Source organism: Macrobrachium rosenbergii, chromosome 16 (genome assembly GCF_040412425.1).
Source record: "Macrobrachium rosenbergii isolate ZJJX-2024 chromosome 16, ASM4041242v1, whole genome shotgun sequence".
In the NCBI taxonomy this organism is placed as follows: domain Eukaryota; kingdom Metazoa; phylum Arthropoda; class Malacostraca; order Decapoda; family Palaemonidae; genus Macrobrachium; species Macrobrachium rosenbergii.
Window position 1 is genome coordinate 19,343,514 of NC_089756.1, and position 25,212 is coordinate 19,368,725.

Here is a 25,212-nt window from a genome sequence, read left to right on the forward strand (position 1 = left end):
CTAACGCTAAATTTGGCCTGAAAAAAAAAGGGACAGTACCCGTCTAAGAGAGAGAGAGAGAGAAGGGGGGGAGGGAGGTTCACTTGCAATTTTGAGTTTAGGCAATTTATAGGTTATTTCCCTTCGATAAAAAAAATAAGAAAATGGGTATAAAACTTTGGGAATCACTGTACTGAGCCTTAATCCATGAATCCTGAAACAGGTGTCGATAAGAAGCCTTAAAGTTATTATTATTATATTAGTTTCTTTATAATGCTATATGACGCTAAAATAAATAAACGCCTTGGGAACTGCAAAACTAATTTGAAAGACAATTTTTACTCTCAAATGTTCAAATTTCGACTGAGGACCTATTATGACTTCTTAGATTCTAAGATAACTTGACCAATAGGGAACCAGTTGTTTCGATACAAACTGAAATCTTTTTTTTTTATATATACATCTGTGAAGTCGATTTGATAAGACCATAAATTCGTTTCCACGAAAAATTTAAAGATTAACAACGTGTTGCTCAAATATTTACGATATTTTCGATAAAACTGCTTAGGCTTATTCCGTATGAATAGGGGTTTATCTTTAGAATAATACCATATTAAGAAGCAGTAACCATGTACTTCTTTAACATACTAGTTTCCAAAACCCGTAATGAAGTTTAAACAATACAAATATCTTACACATTACAGCCTACGCCCTCTCCCAACCTATCTAGAATATGATTTTGTACAGAACATTTTGAATAGGGGGTTGTAAGAAATAGAATAAAAGGTAAAAAATCAAATAGAATTTATTCAAACATCCATAAAAAAAAAAGACAAACATAAACGTAATCGTACTAGTTAGTCTTGTGTAAATATGTGATTTTGCTAACAGCCGACAGCAGTTTACGTGAGCAGATGCCTTATGAGACCGACTGAGTGTCTTTGCCCAGTTGGTCAAAAATACGGAAGGACCTTCTAACAATGGGTCACTATAACAATTCGTAACGTACTTTCCCAAGGTTCATTAACCAAGTTGTTTACTTTAGATTAGGTAATGATAAAAAAAGGCCAAGTTAAGTGCTAGTGGTCTTCACACTATAATATCAAAGTTGGTTCTAAATGCGTGCAATTATATGGGAATAAGCAAACACTTAAATTTAAAAATACTCATTTTTCTACTGGCATGAATGCTGTTTACCAATGACATGCAAGAAAAAAATTTCTCTATGAAACTAGATGTAAAAAAAGAAGGTATTATTTTACTTATGGACATTAATTGCTTTCAACATAAAATATAGGTTTTTCTGTTGTATTATGATGTGATTTGAATGATTTTGAGCTTTATTTCCATCGCAAATTAATACTTATCCTTCCCCGGCAAATGATATACTGTATACAAAATTAATAAAATTACGACTTGTCAGAATACTGCACCCCCTCTCTCTTAGCTAATACGGCAAAACTGTAATCAGTAAACACAGTTTTGCCGTATTAGCTATGGAGAGAAAGTGCAGTATTCTGGCAAGTCGTAATTTTATTAATTTTTATACAGTATATCATTTGCCGGGAAGGATAAGTATTCATTTGCGATGGAAATAAACCCCAAAATCATTCAAATCACATCACAATACAACAGAAAAACCTATATTATATGTTGAAAGCAATTAATGTCCATAAGTAAAATAATACCAAAAAGAAAACTTGGTTAAGAACTCAAGATAATTCCACAGTCTTGAACGTAGACTTGCGTAATATCAGGGTACAACTGAATAGCATTTTTCAGCACTTCCAATCCTTCTTCTGCAATTCCAAAAGCTGGACTACACGCACCAACCAAATGATCCTTGGTACAGATGAAAAACTGGGCACTAACGCTGGACCCTAGCCCCCAGAATCCCCTCACAGTGCCTGCCACCCATGGCCTCTCGTATTCAGGTCCCAACTCCAGATCCGGTAGCAACGCCTTCCCGCCATCACCGTTGTTATATTCGTAGTCGCCTCCTCCAACATACTCCCACTTTTTTCCCTTGTGATGAACCTGGAATAACTTCGTGTTTGCGTACGATACTCCCTTTTCACCTGAGCAAAGCAGAGCAAATTGCTGGGCACCTTTGGTGTCAGGGGAGAGGCGTATGGTGAGTTGGCCTAGTGTACTTTCGTCGGTTCCCAGGGCTAAGAAAGTCAGTCGTGATGACGGATCCACAAGAGTCTGTGCGTCTTCGTACTGGTCAAAGACACCGAAGAGGAAATTGCAAGTGAACAAGTGAACCGATTAAAATAAACATATATAATAATCAATATTTGTTGATTCATATATTTTCTTATAGTTACATAGCTACTGCTGTCCCCTAATACGACAATTTACAATCTAAGACTGAAGGATATTCAGGAATGCGTGAAAAAGGTGCATAAGTATATTTATAGATTAATTACTTAATGAGACGCAATAATCTTATGTTATTTAGTTTTGATAGCATGGACACAAATCATATCTGAAACATACTATTTGTATATTTGTTATATCGTCAGTTTACTACATAGTCACCGCCATATTTAGCATTTCTTCAAAACTTTTATTATTGCCGAAGTTGATTATTATTATTATTGTTATTATTATTATTATTATTGACTAAAAGTAAACGGTCATAAAATTAGCAAAACCGTGCAGAACAGTACAGGAATCTCAGAATTCTTCGTAAACTAGTGATAATTTTTCCCACATTCTTGTGATTAAAAACGCATGCACACTGTTGTGGAACCAACCAGGTAACTCCCACAGCGTGAAATAGACCTACCCCACATTTTTCGTTTATTATGGCCATGGTGTACTTACATTCACTACGTAAGCATCATCAGGGATCTGACTCATCTCCATACGGTGAACGCACAGTTTTTCGTCTCTTAGGCTCACTCTGCCATATCTTGGCTTTCCGGCTACCTGGTGCGCACAGTAAACGCTGTTTTGCTCTATTTTCTGTCTGAGTGGGTCCCCCATCTCCAGGAGGTCCCTCACCTTTAGGGAAAAAAATATTATTAATAATGATGACGATACAGTCATATATTACTTCACCGTAATTTAGCGTGACATTACAGAGGTTTTGAGTCAGATTTAGCCTATAGTTCTGATGTTCATATCATCGTAGTTACCACGAGTTTTAACAACCACAGTTTCTTCATAACTGAATACATTTCTGACATTTCCTTACATCGTAACGTGTGAATAGATAACGTAATGATTTACATGAACTGAAAATGTAAATGACCTATACACATATCTTTTTACTGTTAGTTGTCACTGAAACACATAAACGAGATAATTCTATAGATTGGCAAAAATAATCTTGGGAGCCTAATTAGACCCAGGAAGTGAACATGTACGGAGCAGGGGAGAAGAGTGGAAAATACACAGAGACTGTGAATATTCTCAATATATATAATAGCTGCAGTTGACATCATTCACTCTCGAACAGGCTTGACCGCATTACCTGTAAGCATTGGAGGTTACTCTTTTTCTTCCTTTTTTACTTTGAGATATCGATGACGTTATTCACAGAGAATAAAGGAAAAGAAATTAACAATTAAGTAATTTACAGCAAACGGTAAAAGAAAATAATCTCTAGGCGTATAATTGAATCGAATTGAACATAGAATTTAGGCCAAAGACCAAGCACTGGGACCTATGAGAACATTCCAACACTGAAATGGAAACTGACAGTAAAAGGTTTGAAAGGTGTAACAGGAGGAAAACCTTTCAGTTGCGCTGTGAATCAATTGTTAGTAGAGGGTGGAAAGTAAGATGGAAGAAAGACGGAGTTACAGTAAAAGGAACGAAAGGGTATGCAGCTCGAGTCCGAAGGCACGCTGCAAAGAACCTTAAGTAATGCCTACAGTGCACCGCATGAGGTGCACTGACGGCACTACCCATCTACGGGGCGCTAGGCGTATAAACGATAAGCTAAACAATCTTTACCACTGACGAGTTTTCGACCCAATGAAACAGCTCCAAGGGTTGGACTCTAATGTGAAGCCGGTCAAAAAATGAGGTGATTTCAGGGCATCAGAATCAATTTTTCAGTTGAGTCTCCTATCTTATCTTGAAAGACATTTCATCAAGGTCCCTTTGTAAACATGGAGTCGATCGTAAATATCAGTTTTTTTCAGTTTCCCAAAATTGATGTAATGTGCATGGACAGTTTCCGGTATCAAGCAGATAAACACTTTTGACCCTTTGAACTAGCAGGTTAATTCCAAAAACAGTATCAGGCCTGTATTTCTTAAATGAGTAAAACAATATATATATATATATATATATATATATATATATATATATATATATATATATATATATATATATATATATATATATATATATATATTTACGTTTTTCCGTGGTTTTAGTTTGAAATATGCTCTGTGAGACAGGTAGCAACAATTTAAGTTAATTTAGCCTTGTGATTCTGACTTCGTGGGTGCGGGAAAACGTAAAAAAGAGGAAAACAAAGGAGAATTTCATATGAGCTTAGGGCTCTTGTTACTGAGGGAAATATTACGTAAAACACGTGGGCAAATTTAAAGGAGTGTATTTACATAAATGATATCAGTACGGGAAAGAGGAACTCAAGTAGATTACTATCCTGAAGGAGATTCCTACGGGATTGAATGAAACTGGGGATTCAGACACGGTCCGAGAAGCTTCCACGAAATAGGATCCCTCTGAAATGAGAGATATGCACATTATACGCCAGTAATGAAAATAGACAAAAGAATAATGAATTCGAAGCTGCACTGAGGGTGCCAAAGGAGTAATAAAGAATTAATACTGCCGATGCAAGAGGCGCACGGACATTAGACAAGGGAGATTTCTGGCTTTCTCCTTAAGAAAATATTACGAGACAAAAGCGTGACTGAAATGGGGCTCTTCCAGGGCACTTTACCTTAGCAGATTTTCCGAGGGCGTGTAGAAGGCGGTCCGTGGATGACTTGCGATTTCCGAGGACGAGTTTCTTCCACGTGGTGAGATGCAAGGGCTTCCGTAAAGGGGCAAGGCGATGGGGACTCCTCGAAACTCCAAGCAATGGCGTGTGGGCTCGAGGAATACGGTTGAAGGGCACGAGGGGAAGTATACTTTGGGAAGGGCCACGTGGTTAGGATGCAAGGGCATCGGTGGGGCCAGGTGTTGAGGACGTCTTCACAAGTTCACTCCATATCTTCCAGCCCGCGTGTGTGTCGAGACCTCGTGGGCTTTTGCCTTTTATCCCCTCCTATGGGACAGGGGTGCGCCCAACACAGATGCTTTGACTCATTGCACCTGCTGCCCGCAGGGGAGGTTTTGGCCTGTAAGAGAAACACCCAAGCCAGATTACTTTTGCCTCGAAGGAAAGATCTTTATCAAAAATGGGAGCGCCTTTAATCTTTTAACCCTTGTTTTTAAGTCGATAGACAGATGGTCTATCGATCGGCCGGCTGGCAGTAAATGAACAACCAACAACAACAAAGGAGGGGGAGGTAATTTGCTAGCGAATTCTTGCTAATCATAATACCTCCCCATACAAGATGATGTACATACCTCCTTCGGGTGTGTACATCGATATTCAAGAATGAGCGGCAAATGCTTTACGTTACTCTACATTCTGCCGTGCAATGAACTTTACTCCTAAGGGTTTTATGAAGCTGAGACATTACTTTTAATAACACATTGGGACAATTTTCGTTAACAGAACGCAAAGTGATTTAAACACTTGGAAAAGAATAATTACTTTAGATTTGGTTACCCACTGGTAACTTTATAATGTGACTCGAACAATTGTGAATTAATTAAGATTATAGGACCACTATATGAGGCTATGGCCAACAAATGAAAAGAAAGGTTATTGTTCAAGAATTAAAATACACGGTTACTTAATTTTAGATAAAATGCATGCGGTTAGTACAATCTGCCTTGAAGAGGCTGTGTAAATGAAAAACAGCGTTTATTTTTGTAAATGACATCCCCTTTTACGCGATACTGTAATGACTATACATATTCGCATTGATAATTTATCTTCGTGTTAACGTACTTTGCTTAGCCGGCCCCACACACGGTTTTGACAGCCGTATGCGGGCGAGAGTATTCGCGAGTTTTTAATTCGCTAACCTTAAACTACGCTAATTTTATCGTCCACTGCCTACTCAATGTTATGACGGGCGAGCAGACAAAAGATGTGGGTAGGACAAACAGAGATCTTGGAAGGAAATGGAAGGGGGAAAAGGGATAATAATAACAAAAGGAAAATTACCAAGACATTACGAATGAAACTTGACCGCATATGAAAGGCGGGACACGTCCCTCAGAGCTTACAAAAGGGGCATTTAAATCACAAGGGCAAGAGTTTATGACTCGCGATTCATTAAAATAAAGATAACTAAATGACTAAAAGAAAGTAAATGATATTGGCAGAAGAACTAAGGGAAAAAGAGGGAGGGTTTTATTGTGTTAGGCGGGAATTTCTCGTCCTACGCCTATAAATTACGGCCCGGACTATCCTTTCAGTCCCAGGGCGAGGAAAGTGCACCCGAAGGGCGCGACTCCTTCAGGAGGGGCGGACACGCACGCCCGGTGCCAAGGTATGGGCGCAAGGGCGTGCCACTTCTCACTCTGTTATTCTTAATGATTTATACATTGTGTGGGGAATGGTATCCCGTATTTAATTGCCTCTTGTGGGGATAATTTAAGGGAAGATTAATAGAAGATGATAAGAGATAGACGTTCCTGAGGAACGGAGGAAGATAGAGGAGGGTCTGACGTCCCCTTCTGGATTAGGGGTGCCAAGACCTTCGAAAAATGAAATGGCGGCACAGGTGCCATGGGAGCTCTAGAGCTCTTTGTAAATTACCTGGAATGTCCCACGCCCGTGGTAATTTCTCCTCGAGTCTTTCTTAATGGGACAGTCGTCCTCGGCCGGGGAAGCGGAGGGCCCGCGACCGGAGGGCGGCACGGAGTACCACCTGGGCCTGCTGATGCGACAGCTGACGCAGGAGTGTTCCATGTGGGTTCTACCATGATCCGTCGCGGCTCTTGTAGTTCATCGGCCAAGTGAGATATGGCAGAATCCTGACTTGCAATTGCGTCGGCGACGGGCTGAGGCAGAGAGGAGGCGGTCGGGGGTGGCGTGGCGGCTCGCAGGTAACGATGACCAGCTCAGGCACGGGTTGCGAGGCCGCACCTGCAGGTGAGCTTCGCGGTGGTCGGGAGGAACCGTCTCTCTGACCGGCGCTGGTAGAGGTGCCAGGCCGGGGAAGAGAGGTGGCCCTGAGTTGGATCCCGTGAATGGAGATCGGCGTGGCGCTCTGGCGCTGGCACTAGGGCAGAGTCAGGCGCTATCAGAGGTTTCTTGGGCTCGTCGGTCAGGACGGACGAAGCTTGGCCCTGCTCGGGGCATGCAAGTGGCACCGGCAGGAATTTGGCATCTCCTGAAGGGAGATTTGATTGGGGCCCTGGCACTGGCACTGAGGCAGGGCCGGGCACTGGAATTGGATCGGGAACCGATCGAGGGGGCCACTGTACATCGTACTCAGGTGGCACTGGTGGGGACTGCACGTCCTTCTGGTACCCAGGGGGCGCCAGTCTTGACTGAGGAAGAAGCGGGGGAGGATTACTCGCGCCCGCGGGATGATTCGGGGAATGTGGACCCCTAGATTGTCGTGATTTCGGCAGGGACTGGAAGTCCTGTCCCAGGATGACGTCATAGCCTCCGGGGAGATGGCTTGCTACTGCAAGATTGCAAATTTTGGATTGGTGAGGTCGTGAGACTCTCAATTGGACCGTAGGGAGTATCATTTTAAATTGATTTATTCCCTCGATCGTGACGAGTTTTCGTCTATTGACGATAGCTCCGTAGGGAACTCTGTCCCTTCGGATGAGGGAGATTTGCGCGCCCGAGTCCTCGAAAGCAGTGACTCGGCGCGCGGGCTCGCTACCTCGTGGAGGGGCCACGTATACAGGCCCTTCGGCGGGAGGGCCTAATGATGTGGGATCTGTGACGGCCAAGGCGACGGTGGGAGTAGTTGATTTGTTATTGGGTGGGCATTTTGCCCATGCGGGAGAATGGCCATAAACCTTGCACGCCGTGCAAAAGGTCTGGCTAAAGTCTTTCCGTGCTGCCCCTGTGGAGGGCGCAGGCGAGTTATTTGTCGGTTTTCCGGGAGAGAGAGGAGCCGGTTTCTTGTTCCGGCACTGTTCGGAGGAATGCCCCGTTTTCTTGCAATAATGGCAAGTTAGGGGCTTGCCCGAGTTTCCAGCCTTAGAGGAATTTGTTCCTCCGAGGAGGGGCGGGGATTTATCTTCCGCCCATGGATCCTTCTTGAGGTGGTGAGTTTCCCACATATCTGCTATTCGGCAACACTCGGTGAGTGTTGCTGGGGCTTTTTCCACTATATGGGTGGCGAGGGCAGGAGGGGCGTAGCGCAGGAAATGCTCGAATTTAAACCGCTCGAGTACCTCGGCGGTGTTAGTGGCTCCTTCGGAATCGAGCCATTTTGTCAACGCCCGCTCCGAATGGTACGCCCAATCGGACCAAGTCTGGCCTGCTTCTCTGGGCTGCTCTCCAACGTCTCATCCACCGCTCGGGGTAATCTCGTGCGCCTTCGTAACTGCTTGGCGTCACGGCTTCCCAGTTTCCCCGATCGTCTGCGGGAAGGGCGTGGTAGGCAACGAGGGCCTTTCCGCCCAGGAATTTAGTGAGAACAAGGGAGAGTTCCGCGGGGGAGAGATCGCAGCACTCCAGGACTCGTTCGGCCCTTTCAAGCCATACTTCGGGTTCGGACTCGGTCCATTTTGGCATGAACGAGTGAGCTTGGCTGAGGGCACTCATCCCCGCGGCAGGGGGCGGGGGGGTGGCGTGCTGTCGTTCTAGCACCTGGAGCTCATGGGCGCGTTCTCTCTCTCTCTCCTCACGTTCTCTCTCCTCTCGTTGTTCTTGAGCAATTCTGTCTCTCTCTCTTTCTTCACGTTCTCTCTCCCTCTCTGCACGTTCTTTTTCCTTCTCTGCACGTTCTTTTTCCTCCCGTTGTTCTTGAGCGATTCGTTCTCTCTCTCTCTCCTCACGTTCTCTCTCTCTCTCCTCACGTTCTCTTGCTCTCTCCGCCTTGGCATCGTCCACTCGCTCTTGAACCCATGCTCTCAGATCTTGCCCCGATAGTCCCATGGCCTTCCCAGCGGACATGTAGAATTTGAAATCCTTGTTTTGTTGGGCTCTGGTATTAGCCATCTTGAAATAATGGGTATATGATATGTCTGAGAAGACTCAGGTTGTCTGAAAAGACTCAATTGCAGGAATCTGAAACACTCAATGGGTCAGACTGCTGGAGAATGGATCTGTCTGAATAAGACAGGTGATTAGTAAGTCTGAGGAGACTTTTTGTTAAAATTTGATATGTCTTGGAAAGACGTGGTTGTTCTTGGCGAACGAATTTCAATGTGTGTCTCGGAAGACGTAGTTGGATTTTGTCACGCTCGGACTTGGCCGGCTGTAGCGTGAAGTTAAGGAGTTGTTCTAACGAACTAGACTGATCAGTCCCGTAAGGGCTTAGATGTGTGTGAACTACACTATATAATGTCTCAAAAGGACTTGATTTTGGGTTCCCGCAGGAATGAGAAATTCTCGCCACGTGCGACGTAGAATTTTTGTATGAGTCTCTGAGGACTGGAATTTGGAGAAATTCTCGCCACGTGCGACGTAGAATTTTAGGAGTCTCTGAGGACTGGAATTTGGAGAAATTCTCGCCACGTGCGACGTAGAATTTTAGGAGTCTCTGAGGACTGGAATTTGGAGAAATTCTCGCCACGTGCGACACGTAGAATTTTAGGAGTCTCTAAGGACTGGAATTTGGAGAAATTCTCGCCACGTGCGACGAGAATTTTAGGAGTCTCTGAGGACTGGAATTTGGAGAAATTCTCGCCACGTGCGACGTAGAATTTTAGGAGTCACGTAGGACTTGGAATACTTGGATTTGTGGAATTTGGAGGAATTCTCGCCACGTGCGACGTAGAATTTTAGGAGTCACTTAGGACTTGGAAATACGATTCGTCCCTTAGGACTTAGAAATTACTAACGGAAACCCAAAGAGAAATGAATGGGGGAAAAAAAAAAATGCTACACACGCGGGCATGGGCGGGGTGGGGTGCAGGTCGTTTGGCCAACACCGGAGGTATTTTTAGATTCTGGGTGAATGAACCCGTATATTTATATACCGTCTAGGATTCGGGAATTTCCCAGTCGTCTGAGAGGATAACAGTACAACGGCCTAGTAATTTTCCCTATAAGTGGAGTTTAAATTTCGCTTTCCTAACACCTAACTCGAATTCTGACTACACTGAGAGAATTGTCAGCAATGCAAGCTGACTTCGTCGTGTCCCACGTGGGAATTTATTCGCGCCTAAATAACAGTTCGCTAATTCGAAATGCAGTAAAAGTTATCACAGAGGAATTTCTTTCGCACTATTCCTCGAAGCAAGAATATGGCAAGGATTTTAACACAGAGGAATTTCGCACTATTCCTCGAAGCAAAGGATGGTTAGCACTGGTTATTTCCTAACTACCTATCCTGAAAGGCATGCATTAACGAATCTAATACGGCGGTTCTTTTCTCTCAGTGATTACATGCGTCCCTATTTCTAATTCCTAGGAACAGTCACGATTGTAAAAGGTTTTGCTAAGATTAACACATTACTTACGTGGAATTTTCTGGATCTGTGTGCTGGTTTTACACAAAAGGTTCGTAATTGTCTCGTACCCAGCTTAGCTTTGCTAATAGCTGATCTGGCAAGTTGCAAATGCAATAAAGCAACACTAGGGGAACTGCAACTGCAAAACGAGATCTATGGCCAGGTCGCCATTTTTACGTTTTTCCGTGGTTTTAGTTTGAAATATGCTCTGTGAGACAGGTAGCAACAATTTAAGTTAATTTAGCCTTGTGATTCTGACTTCGTGGGTACGGGAAAACGTAAAAAGAGGAAAACAAAGGAGAATTTCATATGAGCTTAGGGCTCTTGTTACTGAGGGAAATATTACGTAAAACACGTGGGCAAATTTAAAGGAGTGTATTTACATAAATGATATCAGTACGGGAAAGAGGAACTCAAGTAGATTACTATCCTGAAGGAGATTCCTACGGGATTGAATGAAACTGGGGGATTCCAGACACGGTCCGAGAAGCTTCCACGAAATAGGATCCCTCTGAAATGAGAGATATGCACATTATACGCCAGTAATGAAAATAGACAAAAGAATAATGAATTCGAAGCTGCACTGAGGGTGCCAAAGGAGTAATAAAGAATTAATACTGCCGATGCAAGAGGCGCACGGACATTAGACAAGGGAGATTTCTGGCTTTCTCCTTAAGAAAATATTACGAGACAAAAGCGTGACTGAAATGGGGCTCTTCCAGGGCACTTTACCTTAGCAGATTTTCCGAGGGCGTGTAGAAGGCGGTCCGTGGATGACTTGCGATTTCCGAGGACGAGTTTCTTCCACGTGGTGAGATGCAAGGGCTTCCGTAAAGGGGCAAGGCGATGGGGACTCCTCGAAACTCCAAGCAATGGCGTGTGGGCTCGAGGAATACGGTTGAAGGGCACGAGGGGAAGTATACTTTGGGAAGGGCCACGTGGTTAGGATGCAAGGGCATCGGCGCGGTGGGGCCAGGTGTTGAGGACGTCTTCACAAGTTCACTCCATATCTTCCAGCCCGCGTGTGTGTCGAGACCTCGTGGGCTTTTGCCTTTATCCCTCCTATGGGACAGGGGTGCGCCCAACACAGATGCTTTGACTCATTGCACCTGCTGCCCGCAGGGGAGGTTTTGGCCTGTAAGAGAAACACCAAGCCAGATTACTTTTGCCTCGAAGGAAAGATCTTTATCAAAAATGGGAGCGCCTTTAATCTTTTTAACCCTTGTTTTTAAGTCGATAGACAGATGGTCTATCGATCGCAAGGCTGGCAGTAAATGAACAACCAACAACAACAAAGGAGGGGGAGGTAATTTGCTAGCGAATTCTTGCTAATCATAATAATATATATATATATATATATATATATATATATATATATATATATATATATATTATATATATGTATGTATGTATTTATATGTATATGTATATATGCAGTGGAACTGCAATGCCAATAATTTAAGCGAAGCAAGATGCGATAAAGGAAAAAAATACAAAAAGTTATCAAACATTTGTTGAAAAAATAACGCAGTTATATACTGTATACAAATATTATACAATATAATAAGGATACCTTTAATTTACTTAAACTGAAATATTAAACTGTAGAATGGAGGAAAACAAAGTGACGTAGTTAATTGTAATAAATTTTTTTTCAAGCTAGTCACTGTTTTTTCCAGGATGGGGGGCGGGGGTGCAAGTGACCCCCCTGCCCCCACGCACGGGCGCCCATGGCAGTCTGGTAGAATAAAAGCAATTAGCATCCACGTATTTTATCGTTTGTGTGACAGGCAATGGTCTGTAGGTAATACGCTCCTCCTTTAGAGCTTTTCAGCCTGTCTGTATGTTGCATAATCATTAGTTCTCGAAAAATACATAGAAAATCATTCACTGATAACGCCAGTGGCCTATAATAATATAGTCCATTTCGTAAGATGTAATGGATTTCTCTCGAAGCAAAATTCCTATAACGTGAAACTTCACATTCATTTGGGTGGGGGGAGGAAGGGGTTTGGTTCGGGGTTACAGTGTGCTCCGAAAAGGTCACAAGAGTGAGAGAACTTACCAGACTACTGAACTGCCATTTCTGATCTTTTTACTGAATCACTGAAGGGGATTCTAGAGGTTGCCTATGTACAAATCCTGTAGGACGTTCTTGGTACAAATGGTAAACCAGGGATTTATCATTTTACCTCATGTTGGACCCGAATCGGTGTCTTCATTTTCTCACTTATATCATTTGGATCCCTTTGTCAAGAATAAGTTGCTTCAAGTGAAGAAAAATGTCTGTAATATTTCCCGAGTTGGAGGAATACCTGGTGAAGAAATTCTCTTATATGCCTTTCTTTGGTTATTTATAAATCAGATTTGAAAGCTGAATTTAATTGTGACTTGTAGTGACATACGTTGCACAATGCATTTTGCAGGTCATATACCTCAACTCTTCTTGTGAAGTTTAGGAATTTCTCATCCATGACATTTTGATTTTTAATTCCAGTCTCCTTTTAACAGTAATTTACTTTCCCAAGCAAGATATAAGACACAAAAATTTGAGTGATAAAAATATCGTCAAAATACTCACTGTTATTCTTCGTGGATATCCGTGATCACTGGACATATTAATTAGCGAGCTTTAATTTGGTTCCCAAATCTGAAATAAGAAAAATATTAGTGTATAATAGTTTCTGATCTTTCTCTCGTCACATACCCTAATATTAGTTAATTGTATCTCTTCGGTACGGTCATTCATCTTTACAATAGACTCGCATGAATAACATGAGATTTATGTAATGAATTATATATATATATATATATATATATATATATATATATATATATATATATATATATATATATATATATATATATATATATTAACTTTATCACTTACACAATTGTTCTGTGCATTAGTAGAATTACTAAAAGGACCTCATTCAAACTGGATGGTATCTAATGGAGTATTTATTCAGAAAAAGTTACAAGCTTTCTTGATAATGTGGACTGTTTGTCCAAGAAAGCTTGTAACTTTTTCTGAATAAACACTCCATTGGATACCATCCAGTTTGAATGAGGTCCTTTAGTAATAATATATATATATATATATATATATATATATATATATATATATATATATATATATATATATATACATATATACATTACTTAGGTTTTTACAGCGTGCCTTCAGCCCTAGCTGCAACCCCTTTCATTCCTTTTACTGTACCTCCTTTTATATTCTCTTTCTTCCATCTTACTGTCTTCAACCCTCTCCTAAAGGCTGATTCATAGTGCAACTGCGAGGTTTTCCCCCTGTTACACCTTTCAAACCTTTTACTGTCAATTTCCGTTTCAGCGCTGAATGACCTCATATATCCCAGTGCTTGGCCTTTGGCCTAAATTCTATATTCAGTTCAACAAAATTTAGTTCAGTTATTTCCAGAAGTACGTTAGAGTCCTCTATAAACACATTTACAGTTGACCGTGAAGCCTAGTAACAATAGTAGCAAAAGCGGTTCTTTTATCTCAGTATTAGTAGTTTGGAATGGGCTACAAAATTTAGACAAAGGCCAAGCGCTGGGACCTGCGAGGTCTTTCAGCGCTGAAATGGACATTGAGAGTAAAAAGCTTTTAAAGGTGGAACAAGAGGGAAAACCTCAGAGCAGTTGCCCTATGAAATAATTGTTAGGAGAGGGTGGAGAGTAAGATAGAAGAAAGAGACTATGAACGGAAGTACAGTAAAAGGGATGAAAGGGGTTAGCTAGGGGCCGAAGGGACACTGCAAAGAACCTTAACCCTTTAACCGTTTAGTACGTATATATACGTAGCGCGCCAACGCTGCCTGAGCCGTTTAGTAAGTATATATGCGGAGAGCAGATGTTTTGACCGTGGCGTTTAGTACGTATATGTACGATCGATTTTTCCTGCCTTCCTTTCAAGGTTAATCCACTAAAATATGTTTTCCCTGGGTCCGAGGAAGTCTTGTTGACCATATCCAAACAAAAACATTTCTTCCCCAACCCCCTTTTATCATAATTTTCCTGATTTTCTATATCCAATGCGGGAATTCGCCAGTCACTTAGCGACATCGCTATGTAGCGAGACAACACTGCTGGGCTGGTTCGTTCTCTTACACGGAAGTTTGGTCTTTCGACGCATGGGGTAGAAGGGCTATAATCCTATCTAATCCAGCTTTGTATCGGTAATGAGTTACTTTCTTCTCTGTTTTTCTTTTCCAGCTCTAGCGCAAATGAAAAACGATAAGTAACTGTTGTTTATTGACATTATTCCAACTGAAATATGGGAAATGTACTCACTTGACTGTTTTATTATTTTACGATAGGTTCAGTGCATGTGACTGAACTCCAGATGTTTACTTATCCTAAATTGCTAATTTATTTCATCATTTTAACTTTAGCATTTCATGAAAATTACTTCAGAAGCTGTGTATATTATTTTATGTTGCTATATACACGCATAATGAGGCCAAAAACCACTAGGGAATTGGTTATTCTCCTCCTTCTTAGGAAACGGTCACCTTCATACCATTGGAGACTTAATGCCACACCTATATGCTTTGTATATATACCCTTGTAACATTTCATCTGTCCATATTCTACCAGTGAACAGGGGCACAGAAGCAAGTGCCCGAAATATATGGTTGCAATGTTTAAATAGTGTTTTATGGGCCTTCTTATATTCATATATATATATATATATATATATATATATATATATATATATATATATATATAAATATAACATTCGAATAACTAAGTGTTGTTACTTATGAATAAACTCTGAAACGTCACAGATCACAGGGTTAGATCTAGAACGAACAAACATTCAAACATGAAGCAATACACAAAGACCATAATCTAAATGAAAGTTACGCACAAAATTCTGGCACAAGAGACAATGCTGAAAATTCATCCGACAGTGAGAATGAAGAAAACGACAGCAGAGGCTAACAAAGTAAAGACAGGAAAATGAGGTCTGTATTTGATGATTGTGAACGGGTTGCCAGTAATTTCCGGGCATAAGATTTCGTATTTGACAACAGTGTCAGTTTCATTACATCGATAAAGGAAAATCTGTAAAACTAGATGATGAAATTTATCGGTATCACCATTTTCTTAATCAAAGTATCTTTTAGTCGTATAGAGAGAGAGAGAGAGAGAGAGAGAGAGAGAGAGAGAGAGAGAGAGAGAGAGAGAGAGAGAGAGATACCTTTTCTTCGTATTGTTCTTTACCCTCCTTTGAACACTAGATGTCATATACAGTAATTTCATATACAGTAATTCAAACCTAACAATTTTGGCATTGATAATTCATAACGTTCGAGAATTCTAACAACTATAAAAAGAACAATTAGCATACGGATAATGGACAGAGACAACATGATGTTATATATATATATATATATATATATATATATATATATATATATATATATATATATATATATATATATATATATATATATATATATATATATATATATATATATATATATATATATATATATATATATATATATTATAGACATACATACATTCATACATATATATATATATATATATATATATATATATATATATATATATATATATATAGACATACATACATTCATACATATATATATATATATATATATATATATATATATATATATATATATTATATGTGTGTGTATGTATATGTGTGAGTGTATATTTAGATTTATAGTGCACATAGAAACTTTGTACACACAATATGGGTGTCATTAGGTATGTTTCCAAACTTCTTCCTGACTTATAATCCGACTACAGTTAATCTGCATTCCTCAGTTCGGAGTTCTTTCATCCGGTGGTAAAATCCTAATTATCCCTCCCCCGGGCTGTCCAGAAGAAAGAGACCGTTCCGGGACAAGGCCGAGTTAATTTACAAATTTGCCCTCGCTGTAGAAGTCAATAATAGTTTTTTTTTTTTTTTTCGTGTTGTAGCATTTATTTTCATCAGTGAGTCTGGCCTAGATATTGGGCATTAGTATAATTTATTTAGGTGATTAGAAACTAGATCATCCTCACCCCACTTTTGTTCAAAGCACTTTAATGTATGCCTTCAATTCTTCAGATTTCAATTCATTTTACGTCTTCACGGTTAGATACGCAGAACAAGTGTCAAGCTGTTTACTGTTCCAGACCTAGTATGGGAAGGTGTGGCGACGTGTTTGTCATATCTACGCGATATCCAAACTTAGGTCAAGGTTCTATGAATCAAATCTGGGAAAAGTGGCATCGCCTAAAACGTACTACATGTTCGTGGTCATTTTGGTTTGACTATGATATTGATAACTGGCTAATATAGAAATTTGTAAGGTAGCGACGTAGGTGGTATTGCCTGAAATGATCGTCTGGTGTTTACCTGCCACCCGCGGCGGATTTGATGGGCTTGATATTAGGGCCTCGAATTATAACGAGTCCTTTTGAAAGATTCCGGTTCCTTCTTTCATTGATGATGGTCACTTCGGAATTCCCTTGTCGACGGTCAAAATTCATGTGGAAAGTAAAAGTCGTTTAACTTTCCTTTACAAAAGGGAGATCACTAAATCCGCCATTGTCCATGAAACAAGGAATCGGAATCGGTCAAAAGGACTAGGGATAATCTGAGGCATCATTCTCAAACTAATGTTCGAGTGGTTCCGCCCACCAAACTCGATGCAGGTGGAAGGAAGACAGGAGATATGAAAACAACAACATCAACTGATCATTACCTTCCAAGGAGACCTGAATATGCCTTTGATATATATATATATATATATATATATATATATATATATATATATATATATATATATATATATATATATATATATATATATATATATATATATATATATATATATATATATACATACATATATATATATATACATATATATATGCATATATATATGACTTAGAAATTCCATACAATTTACTTTTATTTAATATTTTTTTTATTTAGAAAACAGACATGCATCGTGGATGATGTACAATTCATAACAGGAACTTAGGTTTAGACCAAAGATTGGATTATACAGACTACCAAATGCAAGATCTTTCGGAAACAGCTGGTATATATACCATTATATGGCCTGTCAAATAAAAATCTGATGATTAGTAACAACTATAATTCGAATGGATAATTGTTGTAACGTGTTATTCATAAATTCTAGAACGTCAAATAGAAAGAGTTTCATATACAACAAATAAACTTCCATACAGGAAACAATGCACGTGTGTCGGTCCTGAGAGGATGTTATTTTCCAAATGTCGCCACGCTGATAATCTTATAGCCAAGGGAAAAATTGCTGTTATCAACATGGGAGGAAAGAGCAGACGTATAAATACGTGACAGTGGTGAAAGGGAAACGGCCGTATATACGTTAACAGTCTTATATGGGTTAAAATATATGGAATAAGATACAGAAACATAAAAAAAAAAAGCAAACGTAGCCCCCCAGCACTGAAAAGATAGCGCGGCCGGGAGAGCAGTTGCCATGTTGTGTTTTATACTTTTTGCTGACAGTCTGGGTAGCGTAAATATTTGCTGGCCGCACTCAGGACCCACTCAGACAGGTCAGACGGCGCGCAGGTAGAGCTCGAGGCGGGAGTGAGTGATGACGTCAGCTGCACCTTTACATGCAGTTTTGCGCACCAGTCTCACCCAAGCCACCCTCATGTGTACACCTTTTCATCGTGATCTTTTTCCACTAGACATACTTTAGTGCTGCAGATATGCCAAACAACTGTTCAGTATATGGGTGCTATAATACAAGAACAAAAACATCAGGATCAGACATAAGTACTTCCGTTTTCCAAGGGCAAAAGAACTTAGACAATGATGGACTCATTGCTGTTGCAGCACTGATAGCATAAACGCTGATAATGCAGTAGTATGCTCTGTGGATTTGCTGACACTGACTACAAAGATGACATGAAATCCAGGCTCTTTGGAATCGATAATCCTAAGCGAGAACGAACATTAAAGGATGATGCAATTCCATCTCTCCTTATGCCTCAAGGTATTAAACTATAAAGCAGTAGTATGTATTAGTGTGTGCGTGTGTGTGTGTGTGTGTGTGTGTGTGTGTGTGTGTGTTATGGCGTTGTTACAGTTTTTTTGGAGGGAGGCGTCGTGTCTGAGGAATTGTTATGTATTTATAGCAATGTAGAGCAACTTTTGTATGTTTTGTTGAACTGTTGGAACTGTGTATTTATGCAAATGTGTCATTGCTTCGACTTTTTTTGTTGAAGGACTTTCATTTATGCAGTTTTGATCATTAAGTTAAATTTTAGTGCATTCTACTGTACCTTTGTCCATGTACAAATCTCTGGTCAAATAACGATCCATCTGTTGGTCTATATCTATTTATCTATCTGTCTACGTAGTGTAAGGATGTGTGTGTGTGTGTGTGTGTGTGTGTGTGAATGTGTGGCCAAGGATATGAGGTGGACAGATGAAGTAAACAGAGGTGAACGGTACGCTCCCTCAGAATCATTTTATTTTCAATTAACTACAATGAGGGAAGTATTTCAAATTGTGCATGGTGTCAGTCTGCAGGCGGGAAAAAATGCTTTAAAAATATTGCATCTGAAATTGAGTGTGCGGGAGTTTATTTCTCAAATGATGTCGTAGCCATCTTTGCCAAAATATCAGTGTTCTTGAAAATAAGGAAGTTAAATAACGATATTAGGATAAATAAGAAAAAAGACAGGAATTGCAGAAGTGACAGTCAAAAACATATGAAAGTGATAAGGTAATGGTATGCACAGCAAACAAACATAACTGTGTTAACCTATGTACGCACATCATTTATATATACTGTAAACTGTGTAAATAAACTTTACAGTAATGTAATAGTTATATATTTATTCCTCTTTCAGAAATATGCTATAGACATGATAAATATGCTGTCAGTAAATCTAGGATATCCAAATCAATAGAGAGAGAGAGAGAGAGAGAGAGAGAGAGAGAGAGAGAGAGAGAGAGAGAGCAGACAGGTGAGTTGTGGATCAGCTGACGTCACTGCGCAGAGGGATCGTAAATCGGGTCTCTGTCCGTCTGACCTGTCTGAGTGGGTCCTGGCCGCACTATTAGCTGACAGCTGGGGGCTCCAAAGCTGCTTCCCATAGAAAACGGTTATTGGGTTAAGTAATGCCTACAGTGCACAGAGTATAAGAAGTTTACATCGATATAGTATTCAGAACTAGTTTTCTGGGTTTTCTTATCGCCTGAATTATGAAACCATGATAAAAAAGAATATCAAGTGTTCTAAGCATGTCAAACATTGCATAAATGCCACCAAATTTTCATGAAAAGTTACGAAATCGTCACGGCTGTCCTTTAAGCCATTGGATACACTTCAAGTGCTCATGATATCCTTATATATTGTTATAATATTTACTCAAGATGAAAAATAACAAGGCGGGGATGAATACACCTTATTTTTTGGAAAACTTTGATACAAAATCAAGTTAACAACAAAAAACTTTTTTTATCGATATAAGTATATGATTAATACAAAATATGTACTAAGAAATTCTTGCAGCAACAAAAAAGTTTTTCAGCTCCTCTTAGCACATGTAAAAGTAAGTTTGGATTGGTATCCATCCAATAAAATACCAGCATAAATGAAAACTGTTTTTTGCATGTTGATTTTACTGTGTGTGAAAGAAAGAAAACAGTTCTTTTCTTTGGTGATATACAAGTGTACTTTACACTTCTGACAGCAGAAAATTGGGGCACTTTTACAGTTGGGGTTCTTGCCTCTTCCTCTAGTTACTACCGCTAGATAATGTGGTAGCCATCCGTTTTGACTTCTCCGGGAAGTGATTCTCTCAGGCAGCCATCAGTTTTGACGTTGTCTCCTGGAAGTAATTCTCTCAGGCAGCCATCAGTTTTGACGTCTTCTCCGGGAAGTAATTCTCTCAGCAGAGGGTCGACCCCTTTTCCTAGCCACTGCCGTTTTCCCTCCAAGAAGAGGTAATTCTGCCAAAGTCAGTTTGAATTCCTGAAGCATCATCATTTTGTGTTGAGGAACACCCATGTGTCTGCAATGTTTGCGATAAAGCGACCAACAGTCCACAACTGTTACCTCAAAACATTGAAAAAACAACTTTAGATAGTACTTCCTGGACCGGGTGTGGATTCTGTAGAGTGCTATGAGTGAATTTTGAATTGTGCCTCGTGAAAGGCTAGTTTATTGGACACTCCCTCCCATCCTGTGAGAGGCATAGCATTAGTAAAAGATACATATACAGGGCGCCCAAAAGAGTTGAGTCACATAGTGGAACAACCCCTGTCATAAGTACTGGGCTGTAACACTGAAGTAAGTACAGTTCGAGCCAAACATATATATATATATATATATATATATATATATATATATATATATATATATATATATATATATATATATATATACATATACTGTAAATGACTTTTACATTTATATAAAAAAACAGACAAGAGAAAAGAAGTGATACCCTCTCCTAAAGGAACACTCGTCTGAGGTTGAATAACAGTAGTAATTATAACATGATTACGCATACATGGCAGCAGAAATATAATAATAATAAAGATAGTGGTAAAAATGCATACACATACCAGGTACTAATAATTACAATGTTCATAGCCTAGGCTACATTAATTGTAACAGTGGAATCCACACAAGATCACATATGCAAAACAGAGAGACAAGGATTGAAAAATGACAAGCGTCACTAGTCTTGACTTTCATAAGCATTGTCATAATTACATTAATAATGATATTCCTAATTTGTCACTTTCCTAGGCCACATCAAAAAGTTATTTGGTCATTGCACAATTTTTAAACCTTTTAACTATGTCACTGATGGACTCTCCTGTAAGTACTGTAGATGTATTACTTGGTCCTCCAAAGTTGTGAGATTGTTATTCCTATACCCCTGTATTTTAGGGCATGTCATGACACAGTGATGAAGTGTATGTCCATCAGTTTCATTGCATATTCTACAGTCACTTGTGCTGCTCTCCTTGTTTCCCATAACCTGCCATGGGTAGCTGTATCCTAATCTTAATCCAGCATTCACCATTTCTTTATGTCTACTAACCCCTGTTTTTCCATAGGTATATGTAGTGTGAACTGCTACCTTGTTATAGAACTGAACTGATCTGCTTGACTCCCTCTCTATCCGCTGCTGTGTGCTAGTTTCCGATATCTGAAGACTCCTGATCCTTGTTTTTATCTGCTTCATTGATAACCCAAGGTTGTAGTCACTGGTGTCCTTTAGAGCAGCGTCTTTACCCAGCTCATCTGCCCTTTCACTACCAGGTATCCCAATGTGAGACGGAACCCACATGAACTTGACCTTTATGCCCCTCACTGCCAGTTTCCTTATTTTCCTTTGAACTTCATTGACTAATTTTTCATACACAGAGACCTTGCTAGTTTTTAAGGACTGTAGGGCAGACATACTGTCAGTGATTATTAAAGAATCATTACCCCTCTGATTGATTTGTGTCAAGGCCAGTAGCAAGGCCACCAGTTCAGCCTGCGTGGATGAAACCCAGTCTTGTATCCTGACCTTTATGTTTACTTCTGAGTCAAAGGTACCACTATTCATTAGAGTTACCACGGCACCAGCACGTTCCGTGTCTGTACTCATTGATCCATCACAGCATATTTTCTTCTATTGCTGCTTGATAATCGGTCTCATTTCGTAAGTAGACATGTCTGCCTTTTTACAAGATGGTCTGTCTACAGTCATGTTAATGGACATACACTCCCATGGAGGAAGTGGCTGTCCAAATGTGTTTAACAGACCAAAATCTACATTGTAATGCTGAATATCTTGAGCCGTTACTGCAGTCCAGCTCTTCCCTGCTATTTGCTCCAGTCCAATAGCATTCAGTAGTTCTGTCTTTGGAAGAGTCTCTGTCGACTCTCAGCGCTTTAATGCCAATAACGGTGTTGATTTCTCTAATTCCTTCTGCTATCGATGCCAATCCTAACTCTATCCTCATATTTGATACCCTTGCAGTTGCTGGACAGCCCAAGATAATTCTCACTAATTCATTCTGAATGGCTTCAAGCTTTGCCTGTTTGGGTTTTGGAAGGCAGACAAGAGCCGGAGCAACATAGTCAGTGAGTCCATTAAATTCACGTCTCTCATGAATTTATTATACTCTTTAACAGCTGCGGCACATGGACCAACATTGAAGCCTTAGCTTTTTAAAGTCATACCTTTTACATCCAACCAGAGGTTCTGCTGATACAAATGTGGACGAGACAAAGTGACTGCCTTATCATCCATCCATTTTACTGGCAGGGCCTCAACATCATCTACCAAATCCCTCTTTTCTTGGTGTGCACCCCTTCCTTTCTTTTAAGCTTTGTCCTTATCAAAGGATATGCTGATAGTCTATTTATCCTAACAGTATCCAAACAATATTTATCCTAACAGTATCCAAACAATATATCTGTTTCTTAGACAAGAAGGTCACCAGTTGAAGTGAAGTAAACCAATTGTCGAAGTATCGCAAGTGTTTTCTACCCACAGGTATAATATACCTGTATAATATATTCGAGCTGGCTCTTAAGTCTGATTCACCATCCACGGTTGAATTAGCCCTAGCCTATTAAATAACAGGTCTCCAAAATAACAGTCTTAACCATTATCACGGCATTCATGCGCACTTTCCCTGTTATTTCTTTTGCTGGAACCCTGTCTATACCGAAGACGTGTATTTGAGGGTCCTGGTCTAGGTTCGGGGCCATCGTCTGGGTCATCAATTAGATGCTTTTATAGCTATCAGCATCTGGTATAATCACTCCCTAAAATAATACTTATGACAATTATAAACCATCATAAACATAAAATTAAAATCCTTTCTCTAAAAGATCATTTAAGACAACTAAATTCAAGTTTAGGAACAATAATAAATTATTCCACAATAATATAACAAAATATAACTGTTCGCTGAGAAAAAAAAACTTATCCTAATCTGGACAATCATCTTAGCTATCTAAGTCATATCCATTATGAAAAATAAGCTCTAAAGCTCGCCTTATTTCATGAAACATAGAATTCCATACCTGCTGATAAAGATTTTTTTTTTTTTTAGTCTCAAAGGACGAAGTCAACGAAATCGTCACGCTGGAAAAATCACTTGAAAATGCGTCTCGTGGATTTTAGATCCGTCTGGGAAACATTGTGATCATTATGACGCTATCTAAAGGATATATAATTTTATAAAGCACAAAGCATACATGTAACTTTAGTTGCGAAAGCAAAAGCACAAAGATTTTACGCACTTGGCGATCAGCTGGCCACTGAACATAGGGGCAGATTGCTACCATACACAGCTATAAATAGCATGAAGTGTTGCCACCACTCCAGCGTGATCAGTAGAACGTACGAATTTGTTACAGTCGTTAGCTGATCCCTGAGAACTCGTATTTCCGCTTGTGACTCAATAGTTTCAAGCGTTACGAGATCGTCCCGCTCGTCGTTATAGTGTTAAAGAGAATAAAGTATCGGCCGAGAACAAAGGGTCCAACTTCTCCCTCCATAAACCTCTCTCGATATTACGACCGCTTGTAAAATCGCAGTTGCCACACTGCCACGCCTGCGTCTGACATCTGTGGGGGAAATAATATATCGATTGGTTTCACAACCACATCGACGACCGAGATGTTACGGCAGGAATCGTCCCTTTGTAGTCCCAAGAACTGAATATTAGTGAATAAACTCTCCCTCCGAAGATACATCGACCTTATCTGAGTATTTACAAACACTTGGTAAAGCTTGATTTTCACGTCATCATTATTGACGTCACAGAGGCATGCGGTGTTCACAAGTGGGAGCTCCAGCGACGGCCACTCGGTTCGTCGCTCAAATTATGTTCGTATCTCCCTGCTGTAAAAGCTGTGAATTTAATAAAAACTCAAGCAGGTGTTTCATTGGTTTATGCTATAATTTTTAGCGATTACTAATACACAGCTGACAGATTAAAAGTTGATTAAACATGTGGACAGACAAGTATAGCATGTTCAAGGCGCGATTTCCGATTGGTTAGAATGACAGTCAGTAATCCTTGCGTCTAGTATTATGCTTCTCTCTCTCTCTCTCTGTCTTATGCTGATTATGCGAGTTGTTACGGAGAATGCATTCCTATTTGTTGTCAATATTTCATCGCCTGTGTCCTCCACAATGGTAATTTCGTTGTTACTGGCAGATGTAGGCTATAGCCCTTAGTAGGATTATATCTACTGTACGTTACAAAGGCGGTTCATAATAACATTGGAGCATGCTTGCACATCAGTTGGTATTTTTTGTAGAGAAACGAATTAGCCTCTGCCGTCCCAAGATGGTTGAAACTTTGCTATGTGTGGACCATCTTCTTTAGTATAAGCTGCTCCAGTCTAGGTTCCCAGTTGTCTGTCAAGTATTGGAGAATGTCACTTTGGTTTTTGTGGTGGTATAGATCACATAGAAAGTATAGAGATCAATATGATGGATAGATAGA

The 25,212-nt window shown here is 40.0% G+C and overlaps 3 long non-coding RNA genes across 3 annotated transcripts in view; 1 reads left to right on the forward strand and 2 right to left on the reverse strand.

The window, feature by feature from the left end:
- LOC136847163 (uncharacterized) overlaps positions 1-25,212 on the forward strand; it is a 250,338-nt gene that overhangs the window by 6,254 nt on the left and 218,872 nt on the right. The window lies entirely within an intron of this gene.
- The window catches only part of LOC136847160 (uncharacterized), a 26,709-nt gene continuing 2,263 nt past the window's right edge, over positions 767-25,212 (reverse strand). Inside the window, exons 2-4 of the long non-coding RNA XR_010855636.1 lie at positions 13,262-13,330; positions 2,812-2,991; positions 767-2,202 (exon numbers count right to left, since the gene is read on the reverse strand). This is a non-coding gene — a long non-coding RNA (uncharacterized lncRNA). The remainder of the gene's footprint in view (positions 2,203-2,811; positions 2,992-13,261; positions 13,331-25,212) is intronic.
- LOC136847006 (uncharacterized) lies at positions 11,041-11,792 on the reverse strand. The gene is made up of 2 exons (XR_010855571.1): positions 11,413-11,792; positions 11,041-11,191 (listed from the first exon to the last, which is right to left on the reverse strand). It is a non-coding gene; the product is annotated as an uncharacterized lncRNA (long non-coding RNA).